Source organism: Eublepharis macularius, chromosome 8 (genome assembly GCF_028583425.1).
Source record: "Eublepharis macularius isolate TG4126 chromosome 8, MPM_Emac_v1.0, whole genome shotgun sequence".
Taxonomy (NCBI): Eukaryota; Metazoa; Chordata; class Lepidosauria; order Squamata; family Eublepharidae; genus Eublepharis; species Eublepharis macularius.
Window position 1 is genome coordinate 39,608,200 of NC_072797.1, and position 18,757 is coordinate 39,626,956.

General features: G+C 40.6%; 1 protein-coding gene across 3 annotated transcripts in view; it reads left to right on the forward strand.

Annotated features, from left to right (window-relative positions):
• Positions 1–18,757, forward strand: part of AP3B1 (adaptor related protein complex 3 subunit beta 1) — a 306,280-nt gene that overhangs the window by 122,196 nt on the left and 165,327 nt on the right. The window lies entirely within an intron of this gene.

An 18,757-nucleotide genomic window follows, 5' to 3' on the forward strand; every position in this document is an offset into this window, starting at 1 on the left:
CCCCAAGTTCTGTGCAGGATCATGTCCTTCCAGACACATTGCATTATTATAGCCCCTTTTTGGCCCTGCAGGGATTGGTTTCCTATCCTTTGGCAGGTGGTCGATTCTACCATCTGCCCAATGTCCCATACCTGTTATGCAGAGATCGAATTCTGCACCACGACAACACTACACTCAATCTCACAGCATGGCTGCTGTTCCCCAAGTGACATCCTTTTCCAAGGGAGTAGCACTAATTTTATTAAATGCTAGGAAGCCCTCTACTAGGTTGTCATATGCGCAAAAATGGAATTTGTTCACTAAGTGGGTAGCTGAAAGGGGACTATCTTTTTTCTTGCCCCTTGCCAGCGGTATTGGACTACTTGCTATCCCTCCTACACAGGGGCCTTTCAGTTTCTTCTGTAAAGGTCCACCTTGCTGCCATATCAGCCTTCCACAAACAGATAGATGGTAAGACATTGTTTTCCCATCTTGCCTCCAGGCAGTTTTTGAGGGGGGCTCTTTCACACATTGCCTCCTAAATTAACCCTAGTCCTTCAATAGAGTCTTTCATTAGTGCTTGTACAGTTAATGCTTCCCCCTTTTGAGCCTCTTGCCTATAGCCCATTGGCTTTGCTGTCCTGGAAGGTTGCATTCCTTGTAGCCATCACTTCTTGAAAAGGGTTGGTGATCTGGGTGCTCTCAGGATGGATCCCCCTTTCCTGCACTTCTTTCCGCAAAAGGTCATTCTACACCCTAGCCTCAACTTTACCCCCAAGGTAGTATCAAAGTTTCTCCTAAATCAGAAGGCATCATTACCAGTGTTTTTCCCAGACCCTACCTCAGAGGCAGAGAAAGCATTACACATGCTGGATGTAATAATATGGCTTTATTATATTATCTGTACAGAACAAAACCTTTCAGGAGATCTAGGTCACTCTTCATTTGTTACATGGGCACACATAAGGGATTGCCCATATCTAACCAGTCTCTTTCCAGATGGATAGTAGTGGCTATTAGAAGATGCTACTCCACAGCGAATATTCCATGCCCTGGAACTATCAGGGCGCACTCAACACGAGCCCAGTCATCTTCAGCAGACTTTCACAGAGGAACACTCATGCGGGAGATTTGTCAAGCTGCTACACGGTCATCTGAAGATACCTTCTTCAAGCACTATGCGGTTGATGCCAACTCCAGATCGGATGCTGCTGTGGGGAATGCAGTGTTACAATCATTCAAATAGAGTATCTTCACACCCACCCCCATTGGTGAATAGCTTGCTATATCCCAGTGTGGGGCTGCACAGAGGAATGAAGATGAAAACAGTGTTGCACTTATCTGTAACTGTTGTTCGTTAAGTTTTCTCTGTGCACACACACATTCCCTCCCTCCTGCCCTGCTGTGAAGAGAATAAAGTTGACATCCTCTGGCAGCTTAGGAGAACTGAGGGATGAGGGGGCATTCCATGTCTCAGTGCTGAATTTGGGCGGGAAAGGCTCCATGCATGCACGAGAGACTGAAAACGCCCCCTCCAGAGCTTTAGAGCCAAGAAAATCTCTCTCCGGAGCAGGCCTGCAAGTGCAGTCCCAATGTGTGTCTGCACAGAGAGAACTCAACGAACAACAGTTGCAGGTAAGTGCAACATTGTTTTCGGATGGCAACTTGGATCCAACCCTTTCCACATCTTACCGCCCTATATCTTTGTTAAATCAAGACGGAAAAATTTGCACAGCAGTATTAGCTAATTGCTTAAACAAAATCATAACCCATTATATTCATCCTGACCAAACTGGTTTTATACCAAATAGGAGCATGACAGATAATGTGAGGAAGACCCTCAGTATAATAAAGAATGGTAACATTGTCTTGAGACTGTTCTACTATCATTTGATGCAGAAAAGGCTTTTTATAGTCTAGAAACTAAATATTTAAGAGGTCTTCCATCCAAAATGGGTTTTAGTCAAGCTTTTCTTCAAGCCATTCAGCTGCTTTATGCAGAACCAAAAGCTCAAATCAAGATCAAATGATTTAAAGCTTATTAGAGGCACCAGACAGGGCTGCCCCCTTTCCCCATTTTCGCCCTATCAATAGAACCCCTAGCAGAGATCATAAGGCAAAATGCTGATATCAAGGACATTATTATCAAAGATCACAAGTACAAAATATCTCTTTTTTGCCGATGATATGGTCATATGTACTACCCAACCTGTTACATCTCTTTGTGCCCTTGAAAAAACCATGCAGGACTTCAGCAAAATTTCAGGCCTTAAAATAAATAGAGCAACATCGGAAATATACACTATACATTTAACTTTAAACACACACACAAACACACACACATAGCCTCTAATTAGGAATATAATTGGATTAATAAAAGACTGAAGTTATTTAGGTATTAAAATTCCTCTCAAAATAACTAAGCTGAAAGTATCTAATTACAAAAGCTCGCAACAAAAAATTAATGAAAAGTTCTGCTGCCAACTTGAACTGCTCCTGTGCTTGAACACTGAATGTAGTACTCAGTATTCTTTAGCCCAATTTAAAATAATAGTTTGGGAGTAAGGTCTTAATGCAGTGTAACTTTTGGAATCTTAGAAATAATGCCTTTCTGCGTATTAAGGAATGATACCATTTTTAGCACATTTCATTTAGAAAACTGACTTGAGGATTTAGAACTTGTCTTGCATAACAGATGTCTAGTGTATATTTTCCTCTTTCTTGAGATACTTTACAAAACTTTTAAAATTCTAGTATCATGGTATTGCAAAAATACGCAATAGTGTTAACTGCAGGTTCCATTTTTATACTGTATGTTGGAATTAGATTAATGTTTATATTTTCCAAGGAAAACTAATATAGTGCTTTGTAATGTACTGTTTCATTCTTTTTCTTGGACAGTGCTTCTGTTTTCTTCAGGCTCTGCTTTATGGATGTTTTATCTGTGCAGCTGGTGAAGTACAGGCTAAAATATCATTGAATTTCTGCCTGTTGTAATGGGATACCTTTATACTTGGTTCATTATATTTATTGTATGAAGTGAAGCAGTGATCTTTCCAGAAAGGGATGCTTGGGTTATTACTGGTGTAATAGCTGGACCTTATGGAGGCCAGGTGCTCTGTGAGTGCCAAGATGATCAAATTTTGTGAGACTGTGGAAAGAATCAGTTAACATTTGAGCCTGTGAATCTTGTGAGCTCTTTGAGAAACAGAACCTTAGATTGTTATTCGTTAGGCTATTCTGTTTATCATTGATATGAGCATGCATTTAATCTTTCTGCAGTTAGATCACAGTTTGCTTCTGAAGTATGCTTTAAGCCTAGACAAGAAGTTCAGGAAACAGCACCAGCTTATCTCCAAGACTGTGGCATTCAACGCGGTAGTTACCGTAGTCTCTGTGTGGCCAGATCCTGATGCCTAAAAATCCTTTCCATATTTCCTTCTTGAAGTTTGATGGGTTTCTGAATTGATACCTCTTACTATTTGTGCGTGGTTTTACCATCTGTGTCAGAATTTGAAGAGAGATGTGCCTTTGACATGTGGTCAGCTTTCCAGGTTGCCCCCAAACCTTATAATATAAGGGAATCTTTCCCAGAGCAATTAAATGCTTCTACAGACTTGGAAGAAACATCGAGAATATGGAGAGAACAAAATAAAAAACAGAGTTTATTGAATGGAATAATACATATATCTGAGTTGAGTAATTGGCAAATTCAAGTAGTCAAAATAATATCAAGTGCTCAATATAGTAAAACCGACCAAAAGAAGCTAGATGTTCAATCTCCTGGACACTGTACAATATGCTTCACCAAGGTTGTGTGTTGGGAAGCCAAAGAGTGAGGGAGTAATACAAGTAAAGATGCAACTATAGGCAAATGTTCAGTTCCTAAGGTGAGGGCCTTGGCATTCAGACAACAAATAATCCAGAGTAATCCAAAAGGGAGAAAGCAATAGATGTAATGTGTGTCTTCACAAGTAGACATTGTTTGTTTCCCGCCCCGCCCCCCCCGCCCCCGCCCTCCCGTACTTGGGCAAGAATGGTGGTCTCACCAGTTACATGGCCTTGGCTGGCAATTCCAAATAGTCCAGATTGGATCATAAACCATTTGGTTAAAAATGTTGAAATGAAAAAATTATTTCCTTGACCAGTGCTAGTGTAGCAGGTTTCTTTTGTGACTAAAGACATACTGATTAATTGCCAAGGCCATGATTAATGATTTGATAGCTCTGCTTATCTTTGGAATGGCTATTTTCCTCAGTGAGTATATTGATATTAGGCATGGTCCTGCTTATTCTGCTGCTGACTTCTTTGTTTTTGCTGTAGTTATGGGCCACAACATCTTTACCCATCCCATACAAAAACAAAGAAGAGAAGCTAGCGCTATAGCACAATGGTGGCGGGGGACAAATCAAATGACAGCTTGTTGGCAACAGCGGAGTTTGGCACTGGAACGATTTTTATAGTCATTGATCTTTAATCATAAGGGAATTGGGGTTGGGGGTGTAATCCTACTTATTCTTCTAGATCTTTAGTAGCATTTGATTTTAAAGACCATTTGATCCTTTTGAATTCAAGACATATGAGACTTTGAAGTAGGGCTGCGCACACACACCCAAAATCCAGGTTATCTGGATCTGGGTTTCAGGGATACCAAACGAACCCTCAAACCCAAGATCCCTGAGAATGGAGTAAGGTTCTCAAATCCGGTTAGGCAAGATTAGAGAATCCTGGATTATTCTTGCTATTATTTTGGGTGGATAAAGGGGGTTATTTTTCAAGCAAACTCCACCACATTTGCAGGGAACCTATTCCTGACTGTCCACTAAAGACCCCCCAACAAATGTTCAGGAAGACTGTACCCTGGGGTCCAATTCTATGGGCCCCAGAACAAGGTGCCCACAGCCACTTTCCATTGTTCACTATGGTGTGCAAATTTCCAAGCTGGCTCTCGGGCAAAACCACAGAGGGGCAAGGCTGCCACTGTCCAAAGGCACACTCCCAAATGCTAGATGAACCAAGAGAAAGCCTAACACAGCCAAACTGAAGCAAGAGGATGGATTCTCCCCCCTCCCCCGGAACCAAACTGAAGCAAGGGGACCAACATCTAACCAGAGAATCACGTCAAACCAGCAAATTCCACCCAAACCAAACTGAAGCAAGGGGCGCTGTAGCAATTGAATCCAACAAAACCATTGTATCTCACAGAAGCAAGACAGAACCCAGGGCTAAGTCTTGCCTTTTCAACTTGAAGGCAAACCCACCCCCCATAACAACAGCAAGTCTCTCAAAAATGGCAAGCAGCAACAAACTACATTCCTGCCTTTAAACCAGGATAGACGGCAACAACAGGAGAAAAAAGAACTACCTCCCTGCACTAGAAGAGTCAGCAAATAAATTAGCAGCAACTAGAACTAACACCAGAATTCAAACAAACAATTAGCAAAAGCCAAAGCACCTACCTCTATAACAGCAAAAGCAGTTTTTAAAAGGTAAACTTTAAGACAAAATTTGTTCTTCCCAGACACCAGGCCAGCCCCCGCCCCTTTCCCCAAAAGACAGGAGAAAGCAGTAAGTCTATGACTCTCAAACCAGGTAGAAGCCTTCAACAGGCAGCATGGATCTCTCCCTCAGCACAGCAGTGCAGCAGCAGTAGGCAGGCAGCAAATCCACTGGTAAATCTCAAAGACAAACAGAAGAGTGCAGGTCAGGGCAGACAGCCAGCAGCAACAGTTTCTACCAAAGGCCAAACCACGCAAAATAAAGGCTATTCTAAGTCAAACCCTTGCAGGCAGTTTGAAAAAAGCTCTCTTCGAGAATTTCATTAGCCATACAAGGAGAACTCCTGCAGAGATTGGCCACTCACCCTCCCTCGCCTCAAACCACCCTCCCTTGTCCCCCTCCCTCTTGGAAAAAAATATGGGAGACGCTCAGGTACCAGCCAGCCAAGAGGCTGAAGCTGTGTTTCCTAGATTAACCTTAGAACTCTGAACTGAGTGGAAAGGTGGCATAAAATTGTTTTAAATACATGGAAACCCACCCAGGCCGTAATGCAGCATAAAATATTTAGCATCCTAAAATGATCCTTGTAAAATAATTCACAAGCTAAAAGTAGACCATAAACATAATTTTAAAAGATCTACACTATCAAGAATTGACATGATCTGGGCCTCCAAAGATTTGGCACTATGGACTAGAGACGTGGAGATAATGCCTAAGGTAGGCTCAGATCACAATCCAATTATGTGGAGATTTGGGAAAAATTTCAAAAGGAAAGGATGGAGAATAAATGAAGATTTGTTACAAATAGAAGAAAATATTGCGTTGCTACGAAGAGAGACCAAATTCTTTATACAGTACAACTTGAATAAAGAAGTGCCGACTAACAAGGTATGGGACACTTACAAAGCAGTGATAAGAGGCATACTAATGGACTTGAATGCAAGGAGTAGGAGGAAAAAGGAGGAAAAGAGATCTGAAATTTTGGATAAAATAAAAGCCAAAGAGATACAGCTCAAGAAAAGACCGGGAAAAAAGAAAATATATCAGGACATTAAAATTTTGCAGGAACAATTGACGGCAATGGATAACAAAGAACTAGAATGGAATCTTAAGAGGATGAACCAGAGGTCGTTTGAAGGTGCTAACAAACCCGGGAAGTATTTGGCGTGGCAATTAAAAAAAGGAAGGAGAAGAAAATTATAAGTAAAATTCTGGAAGAGGATAAGGTGTTGATGGATCAAGCTGCCATTAGTAGAGCCTTCTTTAAATTCTATGCAAAACTGTACCAAAAAAAAGAAGTGAGTAAGAGTTCAATAGTGGAATATTTAGAGAAGATGAAAATTCCGACAATCTCCGAAAAATGGAAAGAGAAACTAAATAAGGAAGTGACAGAAGAAGAAATAAGGGATGCTATACAATCAACCAAACTAGGGAAGGCACCAGGACCAGATGGCCTAACGGCAAAGTTCTACAAAGTGATGGTTAATGAACTGGCGCCCTTCCTGAAAGAGGCAATGAATGGAGCAATGCAAGACCAAAGAGTTCCTGATTCATGGAATGAAGCTAACATATCATTGATTCCGAAGGAGGGTCAAGATTTGACAAATGTTAAGAATTATAGACCAATCTCCTTGTTGAATAATGATTATAAAATATTTGCAAAGGTGTAGGCAGAGAGACTGAAAGGATGGATGTCGGAATTCATTGCTGAGGAACAGGCGGGATTTTTACCTAACAGACATATTAAAGACAATTTGAGGACAGTGATAAATGCTATTGAATACTATGATAAGCACTATGACAGAGAGGTTGGTTTTTTCTTCGTGGACGCGGAAAAAGCATTTGACCATCTGAACTGGGACTTTATGTTTGCCACTGTGGAAAAGCTGCAAATGGGAGAAAAGTTCATACAAGCGGTTAAAGAAATTTATAGAGACCAAAGTGCAGCAATTATAGTGAATGAGGACTTGACCAAAAAACTGAAAATAAGTAAAGGAACGAGGCAGGGGTGCCCTTTGTCACCATTGTTATTTATCTTGATTATGGAAATACTGATGATTCAAATACGAGAGGATGACACAATTCGAGGTATGAAAATAAAAGTTTTCCTACAAGGTCAGAGCTTTTACGGATGACATAATGCTAATAGTAGAGGATCCAACTGAAAATATGCCAAAGGTAATAGAGAAAATAAAACAATTTGGAGACCTGGCTGGATTTTATGTGAACAAAAAGAAGTCAAAGATTTTATGCAAGAACATGACTAAGCAGAAGCAGCAAGAGCTAATGGAGATAACAGACTGTGAGGTAACTAATAAAGTAAAATATCTGGGCATTGAACTGACTGCGAAAAATATAGATCTGTTTAAAAATAATTATGAGAAATTGTGGATACAAATAGAGAGAGACTTAATAAAATGGAACAAACTGAACCTATCCTGGTTGGGAAGAATAGCAGCAGTAAAAATGAATGTTTTACCGCGAGTAATGTTCTTGTTGCAAACCATACCAATTATCCGAGACTCCAAACAATTTGACAAATGGCAAAGAAAAATTTCAGACTTTGTGTGGGCAGGCAAGAAACCTCGAGTGAAAATGAAGGTATTACAAGATGCAAAGGAAAGAGGTGGTCTGCAACTGCCCAACATAAGGTTATATCACGAAGCAATATGTCTGGTATGGCTGAAGGATTGGATGATGTTAAAAAACGGTAAGCTTCTGGCCTTGGAAGGACATAAAAAAATATTCGGTTGGCATGCGTACATGTGGTATGATAAAGTAAAAGCGGACTCTATGTTTTTGCACCATTATATTCGAAGAAGCCTCTTCACGGTCTGGAAGAAATACAAGGTGTATATGGAGGAAGGAATTCCTTCATGGGTGGTTCCGTATGAAGTAATAGATCCGAGAACTGTTGATAATGAACAGCAATGCCTAACGTACAAGGAGATTATACAAATACAATATTCAAAGTTGAGAATAAAGACAGAAGAAGAATTGTCTCCTTGTTATGGATGGTTCCAGTACAGACAGATCAGAGATCTTTATAATGCGGACTGCCTGAGAGGAGGTATAAGATTGGAAAAATCGGAGCTGGAGGAAGTGTTATTACAAGAAGGCAAGAAAGAAATATCTAAAATCTATAAATTACTTCTGAAATGGCATACAGAGGATGAAACAGTAAAAGTCCAGATGGTGAAGTGGGCAATAAACTTTCATAAAGAGATAACGATGGAGGCGTGGGAGCACCTATGGAAAAACACATTGAAGATTTCAACTTGTACGAATATTAAAGAGAATGTGTACAAAATGATCTACAGATGGTATCTAACACCAAAGAAAATTGCGCTAGGAAATACCAATATGTCGGACAAATGTTGGAAATGCAGAAAGCATGAAGGATCACTATATCATATGTGGTGGACTTGTGAAGTAGCCAAGCAGTACTGGGGAGAAATAATTGAAGCAATTAATGAGATTTTGCAAATCCAAATTAATAAGAACCCAGAACTGCTGCTACTGAACCTTGGAATGGAGGCTGTTCCAGTGCAGTATAGAACATTGTTATTTTACATGACTGCTGCGGCAAGACTTTTGTATGCGTAGAAATGGAAGACACAAGAAATACCAACTGTAGAAGATTGGATTTATAAATTGCTGTACATGGCAGAAATGGACAAAATGACAAGGAAACTCAAAGATCTTGACCTAGGGCAATATATTACTGATCGGGGGAAACTGAAACAATTTTTGGAAAAAAAATGGGATGTAAAAGGAGAACTGTGGCAGTTTGAGAATTTTTAAAGAAAAATAAGGATAAGAGAGAGAGGGGGGATCTTACCATATAGGGGAAATGTAATTATAATCTAAGCTAGTATAAGGGTTAGGGGAATTTTCTTTCAGAGTATATGAATAAGAGTATAGTTAAATGAATATATTAATGGGGTATACTATATATACTACAAATGATATATAATGTTAGTGGATCAGGTTGTATATTATATAATAACTATGTAATAAGGTGTTGTGTGCTGTGCCACATTGGTGGCATGGCACACAGTAGGGGTTTTATAATATATATTATATTGATAGTAGTATATTTGATAGAATATATGTTTAAAAGAAATAGAATATGTTTAAACTAAGATTTTTGTTATATATTATACTATATCATACTGGTCTGCTATACTGAGAGTTATAAGATGTATACTATATTGATAGTATAACTGATAGATGTATACTATATTGATAGTATATTTGATATATATGATAGAATATCTGGAAAAAAATTAGAATGTGCTTAGAGTAAGGGATTTCATTAAGTAATAAGAGAGGTTAAGGGTTGGAAAGCTGTTGGAAGTCGATAGGGAGGGGGGAGGAAAAGGGTGGGGGATAGGGTTAATTAGATATTAAGTGATTGTATGTATTAAATTTGAATGGTATACTCACCAATAAAAATTTTATTAAAAAAAAACACATAATTTTAAAAGATCTGAACTGTTAGTTAAAATTCTAGGTAAAAATAAAAATAAATGTTTTGACTTGACACCTAAAAGAAAATAGGATGGGCCAGGCAACCCTTAAAGTGAAGGGCATTCTATAAGTGAGGTGCCACTACTGAAAAAGTCCCATCTCTGGTTGCCTCTTACCCCTGCTGGCAAGATCAGAAAGATTATGGTTTGTAAGAAGGATCTTAACCAACAGGTTAGTATTATGGAAGGTAGTCATATTTCATGGTTATGTTATGTCAGTTTAGGACATGAAGAATATTTGGATTAACCAAAAAGAGCCTTCTGCCGCTTTTAGCTACCTGTCAACTTCGGGCTCTAGCCAGTATACCACACTTGCCTTGAAGAACAGTATTTGCAGCTTGAGGATGTTTGAGGGTACTTGTTGTTGTCACTGGTACTACTTGATAATTGGCCCAGAGTAATCTTTTATTAGCTTGGGCTGGCAAGCTGGCTGTGTCTTGGATAAGGGTTTGGTTTCACTCATCCATGCAACAGTAAAATGTATTATTGTAATTAGCTGCATAGAGCCAAATTTTTCCCCATAGTGACTTTACTTTATTGAGTACTTTCTCAACTACAGCGTATGGTGCCATCTTTTTGGCAGATAATGTAGTGAATAAATTTGTAGATAAATAATTATAGGTCATGTTTAAAGAGTTTATCAGTGTCAGCACTAAAGTCAGGATCAATTGCTGTAGCCCTTATCTGTGACTTTTATGTCACTAGAGTCACTGAGTGCATGAGAGAAAAAATGTCCAGTATTTAATAGAAATTTAATGTGTGGGCAGGTGAGGCTTTTACTGAAATAGAGGTAAATAACATCATGTGGTAAATAACATCCCAGTAAGCCTCTGTTAAAGGGACAGAATATCTTTTCTCCTAGCGTTGGGCAACCCTCTGTGTCACTTTTCTCATCTAACTGAATTTACAACTACTTCTTTTTGCTTAAGTATTAGAAAGTCATGTATCATAAGCAGCATATAGAAAATTAAGGAATTATAAACAGGGATGATGTGTTAAGAACAAAGTAAACTGGAAAGCTAAGATTACTGTAAAGTGAAATTCAACAAGGAGGAATGCAGTATATTACATCTAGGAAAGAAAAACCTAATGGACAAGTTGGGAATAATAATATTCTTCAGCATGATATAATATTTAGTATGATATAATAGTCCCGTTGCTTTTCTTACCACATTGCCACACTGGTGAAATTTTCAGTTTATCTCCCACTTGACCATTTCCTGTTCTGGATGAAAGAAAATTTAGATTTGCAGAAATTGCCACCTCATAATAATATGGAAGGGGCTGATAGTATCCTTGGTAGAGGAGAATAACTTTTTGCTGAAAGTGTTGGAGAGATGTGCATCAGCCCTTCAGAGATTAAGCATATGACTTCAGTTTACAAAAAGAAAAATAGTATTTGGCTGTTACATACTGTAGCACCACTGTTGTCCTGTTAGTGTAACATCTTGATCGTGTACTAGGGAGAACCATTAATTGTTAACTGGATTGTTAACTGGATTAGTAGATTGTTGTTTATTCATGTTACTTACACTGTTTAACCTCTTTTTAAAAAAAAATTATTAATCGATTTATTAACAGGTGTGTCTATACAGCTCACAGATTTTAGACAAATGCAAAAATGTTTTAATGTTTAGAGGTTTTAAGGTGAAAGACAAAACCAAACCCTCAAGCTAAACAACCATATAGGCATTTGTAAGGGAGCTTTTCAGGTCACTTTATCACTATAGAGGCTTCATTGGTTATGTTTCTAACAGGATTTGTATCCCTCATCTTCAGACAGGGATCAAGCTTCAATACAACATTTATACCCACTCACATCCCCTCTGGAGAGTTTCAACCAATTCCTCACCCATTTTTGTCTCATTTCTGAGGTAGGAATGGAGGAAATTTGTAAAAAGGGTTAGAAATGCACAGAAAGGAGAAAGATGTTTCAATTTGTGTGCTGGCAAAGAGGAGATGGAGCAGAACGTGGAAACATACCATTGGGCCAATATAAAATCTCGTATAAAACAGTAAAAAAATTTAAAACATCATGAGCACAATCCAGTAAAAAGTTAAGGGTTTTTTAAAGATATGAGAAAGATTTTGAACACATTGCTTTTAAAAAAATCCATTTAAAATATAGCTAAACTCTTGCCTGGATCAGGCCAATATGACCTTCATTATCAAGAGACAGATCCCTTGAGTGGCAAAAGGAGAAGGGTCTCTAACCTAAGCTTTCATGGAAGTCGCAGATCCACCAAGCTAGCTGTATATCCTTAGGGAAGAGGGTGATATGTTTGGCATGAGGAGCACAGAGATAGTCACCCTCTATCAAGTGTATCCCCCCAATTTGCTGTTCTCAGATGGGCTCCTTCTGGTGGGGGTGACATGGAGAAGCCCAACTTGGCTATCCACATCATCGAGGTGAGATGGGGGGATCTCTCCTGGAGTTTGGGCCTGCACTTGAGTAAACGCCGCATGGAACCTGGCCAAGACATCACATTTTCCAGTACTGAACAGCAATAAAGCATGGTCTGTTGCTGAGTGGGATTATATATTCAAACATTCAGGCTCTTCCTGTGAGTCAGTGATTGCTGCTGAGAGATTTATAATATCAGCATTGAGTAGGCGAGTCAGTTCAGTATCACAGTTTAAATGCTTGTCATATAACTTAGGTTCACAATCCTTGGCAAGAATAGCTGAATGCTCAATTAGTCAATAGATCAGTGGCCTTTCTTCCTCATCTCTCTTCTGAGAATTATTTGTTGCTAATAAAGGGTGGAATATAATCAATTTAGCTGATGTACATAGACAGGTTAACTTATTCTCAAATTCATCCAACTTAGAAATAATTTCATCTGAATCATTGCTAAGGGAAGTCCCGAGAGGAAGAGAAGGAAATACATTCAACATCAATTAAAGAGTTTTGATGGCTATGGGAACAAGTTGACTTCTTTATAGGGTTAGGGGTTGGCTTCCCTGTAGGCCATTCACTTCTATTACCTGTCGCAGGGGGCTGATTAACACTCCTTTCGGCAATAAGTGACTGAACAGTCATATCATGAAATACCCAAACAGGAGTGATTTGGTGGGACCATAAAAAGGTTTTTATTTTTAACAACATTAAGAGGAGAGTAGATTGTTTAAAAGTCAAAAGCACCCTTTTGACAATGTTGACAGCCAATTAATGGCAGTTAGACCTACTAATTGAGGATCTATTTGAAGGAGTTTACTAAAGGAATTGATGACATTTCTATGTGAGTCCCAGCGTTCCGCGTTCCATCCAATGCCAAGGATAACTTGGTTTAACTGCAATATTCGATTGCAACCCTGGAAAACACAATCGTCAGCCTGAGCAGCAGATTGACAGTGTTTTAAGGGCACAACTTAGCTAACCTGATATCTTCTTCAAGATATGGTGCCTTAGTATTAGAGTAGTAGTAGTAGTAATAATAATGATAATAACAATAACAACAACATTCGATTTATATACCGCCCTTCAGGACAACTTAATGCCCACTCAGAGCGGTTTACAAAGTATGTTACTATTATCCCCACAACAAAATGCCCTGTGAGGTGGGTGGGGCTGAGAGAGCTCCAGAGAGCTGTGACTAGCCCAAGGTCACCTAGCTGGCTTCAAGCGGAGGAGTGGGGAATCAAACCTGGCTCTCCAGATTAGAGTCCCACACTCTTAACCACTACACCAAACTGGCCAAGCAATTGGTTCTAAAAACAAGTCTCTCTAAATATTTTCCTGTGAAAGCTTCAAATGAGGTTCGCAGACATTCAGCTTTGCTGGACACCAAGGCAGGTTGTTCATAGATGCCAATTACTGTTTTGGCTGTCAGTAAACTTTACTTAGCCCCAAATTCCATGACAGCAGGATACTGTGTTTCATTCTTAACATGCTTTAGCATTTTTTCTGAATTGTCTTGATCAACAAGGTTTAACCCAGTGATACAGGACTGACTGAAAACCAGAATGGCTCTTTTCGCACTTACGGTTTAAACTGCCATTTATGAGCATTCGCCCCGATCGCAGTGGCTTCGGCATTGCACCTGTTCATTTCACACTGTCCACTGCAATTTCGATTTGGTGTCTGTGCTTCATTTTAAAACCTCGGTGCAATTTTGGGCTTTTGGGGCCTTGCAATTCACATCACACTTTTAAAAAAAAAATTCAGCATGCATAGTAACGTTGCAGTGTTGGAACCCTTCCCCCTTTTTGCTGATTGGGCTGTACCCTGCCCACCGGAGAGGCAATTGGCGGCTCAGTTCTGGGGGAAAACATGTACCACTCTCATTTTTTTAAATCAAGCCAGGAAAGGGTTAAAATGCTGCCGATTAATCTCCTCCCAGGAAGCAGAGGCTTGTTTCCAAAGGGCTGTGCAAAATGCTTGGTTTTTTTCCCCCTCTTTGGCAAAGTCTGAAACATGCCTGGGAGGGAGGGAAAAGCAGCCATTTAATCCTTTCCTGGCGTTTAAAGCCAGGAAGAAAGTGCAGGAACATTACAACGTTGCAACCCATTCTTGTCTTTAAAAAAAAAAAGAATGTGTGTGCATGCCCTAAGGGAGGAAGGAGAAAGCAGCTATTTAACACTTTCCTTGATTTTAAAGCTAGCAGGGAATTAGCAGCAAGCTTAGGAATCATTCCTGGCTTTTGAAAAAAAAATAAAACAGCATGCATACAGGGAGGAAGGAAACCAACGAAGAAGCAGCCTTATGACCCTCAGCTCGCTTTACTAAAAAAAAATGGTGGACAAGGAGTTCAGAGAGCTGAGGAGGGTGGGAGTGGTTAATTCTGCACAAACCAATCAGCTCCCAGGGAAAAGGAGAGGGCGGGGGGAGAGAAGCAAAAAGGAGGCAAAAGTGTTCACATTAGCAAAATGCGGGCCAGCTGCCAGTCGGCAGCGAACTTAAAAAAACATCGGGGTATGTCCGCAGGGGGAAAAATCGGGGATACAGCGGACAAAAAGCGGGACTACATCCCATGACTGTTTTTAAGTGTGAAAACCTTGCAAACATGGGATGTGGAACAGGTACAAACGCGCTCTAAAAACCGAGTGCGAAATACACCAATGATTCTTCTGTTACAAATGAATCACATCTATTTCTTAAAGCGACCACAACAAGGTCTCTCAGATCCTCCCTCAGAGAGTAGAATTCATCATTCTTTAGTTGTTTAATAGTTTTTATTGGAGGTGGAGACCTAGAGCTCGTGCGGCTCTGCTTTTTGCATGCCATAATAAGGAATGAGGATAAATAAAAGAAGAAACACTCACTGTCCAACAGCCAACTCCTGGCACCTGGCCTGAATACAGAAAAATGCTAAAACACCAAGATTCTCCCAGCCTGGCAAGTTGTGTCTATATTTTCAAAATAATACTTTACTTCAAGGCTGAATAAGTGTCTCACAGCTAACTGGAAACTGTAGGCAGCAGTACATAGAGGCTTGGCAAATTCTGGGTGTTCAGACAAAAAGGAAACCAAAATTTGTGGGAGAGGCTCAGACCAGTGCTGTTATTCCATTGCCATCTTGAATCCCTCCAATATTTACTGTTTAACCTCTTGTGGTATCACCAACAGTGGTCTGTTCTCTATAGAAAATGTAATTTTTCAGTTTATATTGTAATCAGAAAGCAAGTTTGGGAACAGAAGCAAAGGTTGACAAAGGAGTACTGTGAATGAGCTAGAACAGTTAGTGTCAGTGAACTGTAAATTTTAAGAAGTGTATTGATTTAGCAGAAGTTTGCTAAAGAAAGTAGGGGTTGGTGCTGATAACATGAGAAAAGGTTACGTAATTTGAGTACATCTAACTTTAACATTTTCCCTGTATTTAGAATTCTGGGTGTGCACAGGGGAAAAAATGTGGTAAATTCGGGTTCGGTAATACCAAACTGAAAAAAAAAATCAGTATTCCATGAATACTGAATTGATTCTCTAGTTCAGTTCAGTAGTACAGAGCAAATTTGGTAAAATTGGGCCAACAGAATTAGCCTAACAGAAGCAAAATTAACCCAACAGAAGCAAACTGAAACAAAGGAATGGCTTGTGCTTGTGTACTGCTTGGTTCTGTTCTGTGGTGTTTCCTTCCTGGCTGAACCCAGTGTCTGGGTGCTTTGAATAACATTAGTTTTATTGGGGTAAGTTGCAACAGGGTCCCTTGCTTCATTTTGGTTTGGGTGGAATGAATGTGATTCTTTGCTCTGATGTGATGTTTATCCCCTTACGTCACTTTGGTTTTGGAAAGATTCATTCGTGTGCTTCAATTTGCTTCTGTTTGGGTAAGTTGCAACTGTGTCCCTTGCCTCAGTTTGGTTTGGGTGGAATAAATGTGATTCTCTGATGTGGTGCTGATCCCCTTCCTTCACTTTGGTTCTGGATGGGGAGGGGGTCCATTCCTGTGCTTCAGTTTGGTTCTATTGGTCTTTCTCTGGGATGAGCTCAGCTTGCATTTAGGAGTGTGCCTCGGCCATGGCATCCTTGCCCCCATGTGTTTCTGCAATGGAAGTCAGCTTTGACTTTTTACCCATTGGAAACAATGGAGTGGCTGGAGGCACCTTATTCAGGGTCTCAAAGAATTGACCCCCCAGGATCAATCTTCCTGAACAGTCAGGAGTAGGTCCCCTGAAAATTTGATGGAGTTTGCAGGAAAAATGACACTCCCAGCTCCTAGATTACTCCTAGATATTTTTACCCATAGGAAATAATGGAGAGTGGGTGAGGGCACCTTCTTTGGGGGCCCATAAAATTGGTCCAGTCTTCGTGAAATTGCGGGGGGGGGGGAGGTCTTTAGAGGACAGTCAGCATTTGGTGAAGTTTGGTTGAAAAATGAACCTTCTGTCCCACTGGATAGCTCCCAGATTGATTTTCCCATAGAAAACAATGGCTGAAAATTTAGTAAAAATTTGAGATTCCTGGTTTTTGATATGGAGTACTCAAATTTTACTGAACTAGCCAAAATTTGGTATTTTAATCCGAATTCCAAATTAACTATACCATTCTTCTAGACAGATTAGTTCTCCACTCAGAGCAATGAACAGTCAGTGTTGTTGTTATCTCCACAATATAGCTGGGGCTTACAGAAGTGGTTTACCCAAGGTTACCTGCTGAGCTCAGGGCAGTAGTGGGATTCAGATGAGCAGAGTGCTGATTCACAACTCAGCCAACTTAACCGCTATGCTACAGCAGCTCTTTTAAGGTGGGGGAGTGAAAACTGATTTATTTTCTGACTTGAAATTAGCATCTTTTCATTCTCAGACTCCTATGAAACATTGCCTGCAGTGCTTTCTGCAGAAAACATGAGGAAGTAACCCAAACATTTTTGTGCCAAACCACCTGCTTGTGAACTCATCATTTATGAATAGATGCTTTGCAATAATCATTGTGGGTGTAATCATCAGAGTAGAAGAGGTTGTCCCACATCAAGGCAGTCATTGTCTTATATCAGCCACTGACTTTTGTATCTGCTTATTATAGTAAAAACTGTTGAAATGTTTTGGACTACCTTTAGGAAAGAACAACTACTGATAGAATAGGATCTTTTGCAGATGCTTCAATATTGTTTAACTCTCATGCATGTATCTCCTACTAACTTGAAGTAGTCGTAGGAATAACAACAACAACAACAACATTTGATTTATATACCATCCTTCATGACAACTTAATACCACACTCAGAGCAGTTTACAATTGTGTTGTTATTATTCATTTGCTAGGTAGTAAATTAGTAGATCACAGCTGCATGGTGCAGAGTGGTAAGCTGCAGTACTGCAGCCCAAGCTCTGCTCACAACCTGAGTTTGATCCTGGCAGAAGCCAGGTTCAGGTAGCCGGCTCAAGGTTAACTCAGCATTCCATCCTTCCAAGGTTGGTAAAATGAGTACCCAGGTTCCTGGGGGTAAAGTGTAGATCAGGGGTCCCCAACCCCCGGGCCACAGACCAGTACTGGTCCATGGCCTGTTAGCAACCGGGCCGCACAGGAGGTGAGCGGCGGGTGAGCGCAGAGCCAGCTCTAGGGAGCGGGCAAGGTAGGCGGTCGCTGTCTTGGGAGGGGCAGCCGCACCTCGCCTGCGCCTCGCCTGTCACCACCAGGCTCACTGGGCAGCCAGCCGCCCTGAGCATCGCCTGCCGTCTGTCCCAGTCTGCCTCTGCCTGCCTCTTCCTCTCCTCCGGTGGCATGGCCGCTGCTGGAGAGTGGAGAAGTGCCACTGGCCTCCTGCCTGCACAGTTGCGCTAAAAAATACAGACCTCGTGTTGGTGCGGCTGCTGGGCAGCTCTTTGTGCTGTGGCTGCCTGCTGGCTGCTGCTGCCCTCTCCGATGACCGGTCCATGAGCCTTATACTGTGTCTTCCACCGCCCGCCACCTCCTATTACCCCCAGATTGGGACTGTCTAGTTGCAGGAAAACAAGCTCAGGGCTCCCACTGATTCTGCATTGTGGTGAGTTGTATAATTATTTCATTATATAATGTAATAATAGAAATAAAGTGCACAATTGCATCATCCTGAAACCATCCCCCCCCCCAGTCCATGGAAAAATTGTCTTCCACAAAACCGGTCCCTGGTGCCAAAAAGGTTGGGGACTGCTGGTGTAGATGGCTGGGTAAGGCAATGGCAAACCACCCTGTAAAAAGTCTGCCAAGAAAACATCATGATACAACGTCCCCCCATGGGCCAGTAATAACTCGGTGCTTGCACAGGGGACTACCTTTACCTTTTTTAAAAATTAGTAGATCCTGCTCCCTTTCACTTAGGAAAGCTTTAT